Raw genomic sequence first — 7159 nt, forward strand, 5'->3', positions numbered from 1 at the left:
CCTGAAAAATTGAGTAGGAAGAAGAGGATGATCAGAAACGAAGAATTGCTCTATGTAAAAGGTAACAATAGCTTATTAGAGTAAGAAAAGATAGAAAATTTGCACTCTATGTTTGAATAACCTAGTTCCTGACATTCTTAAGAGGAAAGGTTGTTTCATCTGGCTTTACATTTTTATTACGCGTTTTATCTTAGTGAATATAGCACATCTAATTAATGTACCATGATAGATGGAGTCTCTATATCATTAGAACCTACTTATAAAGAATGAAAAGAGACTTTCCATGTGCAAACACAGAAAAGTTAATCCCTAGCTATCAAAGTTTCATCTCCTGTAAAGCCGTTTCACTTTGCTAGTACATTTATTAGGAATCATTCGTATAATATTCAGGCAATGGGAGAGAAACTGCAAAAGTTTTAATTGAGTTATTCAACCATCAACTCAGGCTTGTCAGATTGTAAGAAGAGAAATTGAGATAAAAATCCTGAGAAAGGATTTCTTACTTTAAAAAAAATCCTGAAAAAACCCAAGTGGATCTTTTTTCACTATTTTGTAATGGGAAAGTAACTTTGCAATTATTATAATTTTTAGAATTGTGATATATGTAGTGATACTCTATTATACTTAAAAATCTGAGTGCATATTTCTTCAGTCAAAAATTGATGTAGCATTTTTAGTATGATTACTAGTGGCCATTTTAAAGAATATATTTGATATTAAGGAGAATGGAGTGAAGACAAATTCAGGTGCACGTTTGCAAATTACATTTGTTAGTCACTATATTAAAGATGTCAATAATTTAAGAGAACGGAACTTTAGGCTATCATATTTTAATCCAAGAGAAATCAATTAAAAAGCCTGAATGAATTACTATGGATAAAAGAACTAGAAAGTCTTCAACTGGGGATGGCGCTGTGGCACAGCGGATTAAAACCCTGGCATGCAGCGTCAGCATCTCAAATGGGTGCCGGTTCGAGTCCTGGTTGTTCCACTTCCAGTCTAGCCCTCTGCTATGGCCTGGGAAAGCAATAGAAGATGGCTCAAGTCCTTGGGTAGGAGATCTGGCGGAGGCTCCTTGCTCCTGGCTTTGGATCAGCTCAGTTGTGGCTGTTTCATTTGAGGAGTGAACCAGCGAGTGGAAGACATCTCTCTGTGGCTCTGCCTTTTTGTGTAACTCTGTCTTTCAAATAAGTAAAAACAAATCTTTTTTTAAAAAAAATAAAGTCTTCAATTGCCACTCCTGTTCTAGTTTATAAGTTATAACTTTACTATATCAACATACAGTTTACAAATAACACAGCGGCTATGTTGATTAATTTATCAATGTATATGTTAATTTTTTCATCTTTTTTTTAAATAAGATTTATTTTTATTTATTTGAAAGACAGAGTTACAGAAAGAGGCAGAGCCAGAAAGAGAGAGCTCGTCCATTCCCCTGGTTCACTCCCCAAATGACCAAAACAGCCAGAGCAGAGCTGATCCGAAGCCAGGAGCCAGGAGATTCTTCAGGGTCTTTCACATGGATGTAGGGGTCCAAGGAGTTGGGCTAGCTTCCACTGTTTTCCCAAGCCATAGCAGAGAGCTGGAAGAGGAGCAGCCGGGACTTGAACTGGCACCCACATGGGACATCGGTGCTGCAGGCTTGGGCTTCAACCCGCTGTGCCACGGTGTTGCCCCCTTATCTCTCTTTATGGTTGTCTCTTATACAGTCAAATTTTCTTTATTTTAAATATCTTGGAGGTGAAAAAATCAATAGTATTTCTTCATGCTTTTGCCAAAAAGCTAATGAAATAAATGCTGTAAATGAAATCTATTGGATAAACTAGAATAACAAGCAAATATGCAGTTTGATATGACACTTTTACACATTTCTGACAAGTAAATTTTTTTTTCTTTTTTCTTTCTTTTTTTTTTTTTTTGATAGGCAGAGTTAGACAGTGAGGGAGAGAGAGACAGAGAGAATGGTCTTCCTTTTCTGTTGGTTCACCCCCCAAATGGCCGACATAGCTTGCAGGCTGCGCCAACCTGAAGCCAGGAGCCAGGTGCTTCCTCCTGGTCTCCATGCAGGTGCAGGGCCCAAGCACTTGGGCCATCCTCCACTGCATTCCGGGCCACAGCAGAGAGTTGGACTGGAAAAGGAGCAGCCGGGACAGCATCTGGCGCCCTGACTGGGACTAGAGCTTGTGGTGCGGCCGCCACAGGCGGAGGATTAGCCAAGTGAGCTGCAGCGCCAGCCAGACAAGTATGTTTTAATAGGCATTATGTATGTGAAGTAGAAGAAAATGGATAAATCATCAGAATATTGTTTCACAGTAGATAAATTTAGGCATTTTTGCCTTATATTTATATATTTGACAGGCTTACATTATATAAATTGGATATTATTTATGAGTTCTAAAACAAAAATCTGATTCAATGGATATTATTGTGGGGATTTTTCTGCTCTGTAGTTATGTGACTTCATTATGTGAAGTCATTCTTTATATAGCTGAAGAATGCTACATAAAGAAGTATCAAAGAAATATATATATATATATATATGAATGTATGTCATGGATACATTTTTCTCAACATAAAAGTTATATGTAAATTAAAAATTATGCAATGATTTTAAAATGAGTAGAAATTGTGGATAAACTTTTCTTGAGTTTATCATTATGCAATGAAAATGCATATGGTTGTTTTGTATCAATAAAATGTACAAAATAATAAAGAATATGTTTTTAAACATCTGTCACTTGACCAATTTTAGTGACAACATAATCTTTACATACTAACACATACAGGTTCTATCAATTTTCTAATATTTCATAGACGTATATGTACATAAACATCATTATTATCATAGTTATATAAGTCACTATAACTCTGGTTTTGTGCTGGGTAACATAATCTTTTCATGGTGACAGAAGCAATCTCTTTTCCCTTATTATTATTCAGCCCAATATAATGATTCATGTGCAATCTTCTAGACCAAACAGTACCCTGAAACAATATCCTTTTGTCCAATTTACTAGAAGATTTGATTATTTATATCATTAAGCTTTAATTGTAGAGCACTGACTGTGTCGGGAACTGTCCCAGGCGTTAGGGGTGTACAAGAGACAACACTATTACTCGGTAGACTTTGAAGTGAAGCATCACTTCTATGCCAGAGTTCCTTGTTCTTACTTATGTTCTTACGTATCTCAGAAACTGAGATTAAATTTGGAGAAAATAGTTCCATCAAAATAAATGATTCATTCTGCATATGTTTAATATTTGTGGTTTCCCTAATTAAACTAAGTTTCCTGAGAACAGGGTTTTACCTTATTCAAGCATAGAAGACCATGCATGTGATCAATGTTTTTTGAAGAATGAGTCAATGAGAGAATAAGGGATTAAATAGGCATAGCATTAAATGAGACAACAGAATACATTATGAAGAGAGAATCTTGTCAAATAGATAAAAAGAATATTGATGAACTTACATTTACAATATTAAATAAAAAGTACTAAAAAGTCCTACAACCTAAAAGTTTTGAGTTAGTTTATTAGAATTTGATACATATAAAATATATTCACTAAAATGTAAGGTCTATAGACAAGAAAAGTTTCTCTATTGGTCTCTGTTGAAACCCCTAACTTTCAGACATACCTGGAATAACAGGGAACCTAAAAGATATTTGTTGAATGAAGAAGGAGGAGGATGTGGATGAACTAATTGCATAGTAGAATAAGGATTGTCTTCCTGATCTTACATGAGGGAATTCGTATCTTTTAATAAATTAATGAAATTCCTCTGGCTACCTACCCTAAGGGGTAATGTCTACGTTTGTATATACAGAGAGCAACTTGGAGGTCAATACCTATAATTTATAGCATTTATCAGTGTTAAATTTTGTGATCATCATTAATTATTGCATATTTTGTATGAAGGTGTCATGAATTATATGTCACAAATGTCTAAACTGGTAGTTATTTTTTGTTGTATTTTAGTAACTGTCACACAGGTGTAAAATTGCTAATTTAATTGAGAAAATTTGAGGAATCATCCTATAATGAACAACTTATATTTTAAAATCAAATGATCGAATCAATATAAGCAATTCAATCTAAACATGTGCTGAAGTCATTGAAACACTTTCAAGTGTTACGTAACAGATAAGATATTATACAGATCTTAATACATACAGACTAATCTGTAATTAATAAATAAAGGAATAAGAAGAGAAACAAGAAGTGGAGAAAATGATGATGACCACCACCAAGGCACTTCCAAACTTTGGGCAAGTTTATTCTGCTGCAAAAAAAATTGCTGGGGCTGGCACTGTGGTACAGGGGGTTAAGTCACCACTTGCAAAACGGGCATCACAAACAGGCACTGATTCAAGTCCCAGTTGCCCCCTGTAATGTGTCTACAAAAGCAGGAGGGGATGGCCCAAGTGCTTGGGCCCATACTTGGTGCAAAATGTGGATGGAGTTCAAGGTTCTTGGCTTCAGCCTGGCCCAACCCAGGTGCTGCAGCCATCTGGGGAGTGAACAAGCAATTGCAACATCCCTCTCTATGTTTCTCTCTCTCTCTCTCTCTCTCTCTCTCTCTCTCTCTCCTTTTCAAATAAATCAATGCATAATTTTTTTAAAAAAAATTGAAGTATATGCAAGTGATCCCTGTTAGGAATTTGGAAAACATTATGCTGAGTGAAATAAGCCAGTCCCAAAGGGACAAATACCACTTGTTCTCCTTGATAGGTGACAACTAACTGAGGACCCAAAAGGAAACCTGTTAAAGTGAAATGAACACTATGAGAAATGGTGACTTGATCAGCCCTCGCCCTAACTGTTGATGAACAACTTAATATGTTATCCCTCATAGTATTTTTGTTTGTTTGTTCTATGTTTGTTCTACTTAATACTTTTGGTTGAATACTGTAATCAATACACAATTCTTCTTAAGTGCTGAAACTTAACTGAAAAGTGATCACTGTTAAATATAAGAGTGGGAATAAGAGAGGGAACAGATGTGCAATTCGGGACATGCTCAAGCTGACTTACCTCAAACGGTAGAGTTAGAAACATACCAGGGGATTCCAATTCAATCCCATCAAGGTGGCATGTACCAATGCCATCTCACTAGTCCCAGTGATCAATTTCTGTTCACAATTGATCACAATGATAGGACTAAGAGCCAAAGGGATCACATAAACAAGAATAGTGTCTGCAAATACTAGCTGATCGAATAAAAAAGGGGGAGAATGATCCAACGTGGGAAGTGAGATACACAGCAGACCCATAGAATGGCAGATGTCCTAAACAGCACTCTGGCCTCAGAATCAGCCCTTAAGGCATGCGGATCCAGCTGAAAAGCCCATGAGAGTATTTCAGGCATGGAAAGCCAAGACACTCTGGCAAAAACAAACAAACAAACAAACCCTAAATGAAAGATCTCCACGAGTGAGATCCCAGTGGAAAGAATGGGTCATCAAAGAAGGAGGTACCTTTCTCTGAAGGGAGGAGAGAACTTTCACTTTGACCATGGCCTTGTCTAAATATGATCAGAGTCGGTGAACTCAGAGGGCTTCCATAGCCTTGGCAGCTCAGGACAAGAGCCTAGGGTGATTACTGATGCCACAAACAAGAGTGTCAATTTGTTAAGTCAACAACAGGGGTCACTGTGCACTTACTCCTTATGTAGGATCTTTGTCCTTAGTGTGCTGTACATTGTGATTTAATGCTATAACTAGTACTCAAACAGTATTTTTCACTTTATGTTTCTATGTGGGAGCAAACTGTTGAAATCTTTACTTAATGTATGCTAAACTGATCTTCTGAATATAAAGAGAATTGAAAATGAATCTTGATGTGAATGGAAGGGGAGAGGGAGAGGGAAAGGGGAGGGTTGTGGGTGGATGGACGTTATGGGGGGGAAGCCATTGTAACCCATAAGCTGTACTTTGGAAATTTATATTCATTAAATAAAAGTTAAAAATAAAAATAATTAAAAGAAAGCATTCAAAAAAATTGAAGTATATGCATAGCTTTTTCATCTTATACACTTTATCTTAACTTTATGAAGAACCCTTTTATATTTTGAACACACAATAATTAGTAATAGAAATAGTGTCCTACGTTTGTTTACGGTATAAAAAGTTCTCCAGATATAATTTCTACTTAGTTTTGTTAGCTGACACTTACTAAAGGCAGATTTCTTTCAAGATTTAATGTATAAAATCACATTTTAAGTCATGATTTTTCATTAATTTATATGATTATGCTGGAAAAGTAGATTTTTGTTAAAAAATAAAGATAGCTAAAATATTTTGTTATGCAACACATTGACTATATAATATGTCCTTTGATAAAGAAAATTTTGCCATACTATATTCTAGAGATTTTTTTCCATATTCCTTAAAAAAAATAAAAGACTTATTTGGGGGCTTTAAACTGATATCATTTAATGTTCATTCATAGTGAACTCAAATGCTACAGTCTAGAAGCAATAGATAAACCATCCTTAAATAATTTGGAGGATTAAGAACTGACATGTATTTTTGCTTGGCTTCCTCTTTATGTTTTCACATACTGAAAGCTGTGATGTTCTCAGTCATTGGGTTCTAAGCTCTAAATAGTAATGATTAGTCACATTGAAGACATCATGTGTCTACACAGAGTCTGTTGTCTCTGTTGTTATGTGCCCACAGAAATAATAAGACAATATAGCCACAAGCATTCTATTTTTTTTTCAGTACATATGGGACTAGTGAACAACTATTTGAAATACTTGATATTTAGAAAAGAAGTCAAAATCACTATACGTAACATTATATTTGGAAATTTTGACTATCTGATTCACAACTCTTAAATTTGTTGGGATGCCATTTTTAATTATCAGGAGTTTTGGTATTTAGCTTTCCATCTGTTCAAAATATATTCTCACTCTCTTTTCATTTATGTTCCTGATTTATTGTCATTTATTTATTGAAAAAGAAAAATTATAGCCTAAAACCCTTAAGTAATATATTACAGAATTGAATGAATTATTATTACAAACAACCTTAACACCAAATAATTTTCAAGGAATTTTTGCATGAAAGCATTTTGCATGAAACTTTTGCATGAAAGTTAAAAATGACCTTGTATTTCTGATGTTTTAAATAGATTTTATTTCTTGAACATTTTT

This window comes from Oryctolagus cuniculus, chromosome 9 (genome assembly GCF_051225735.1).
Source record: "Oryctolagus cuniculus isolate XC-2025 breed Fujian yellow rabbit chromosome 9, ASM5122573v1, whole genome shotgun sequence".
In the NCBI taxonomy this organism is placed as follows: domain Eukaryota; kingdom Metazoa; phylum Chordata; class Mammalia; order Lagomorpha; family Leporidae; genus Oryctolagus; species Oryctolagus cuniculus.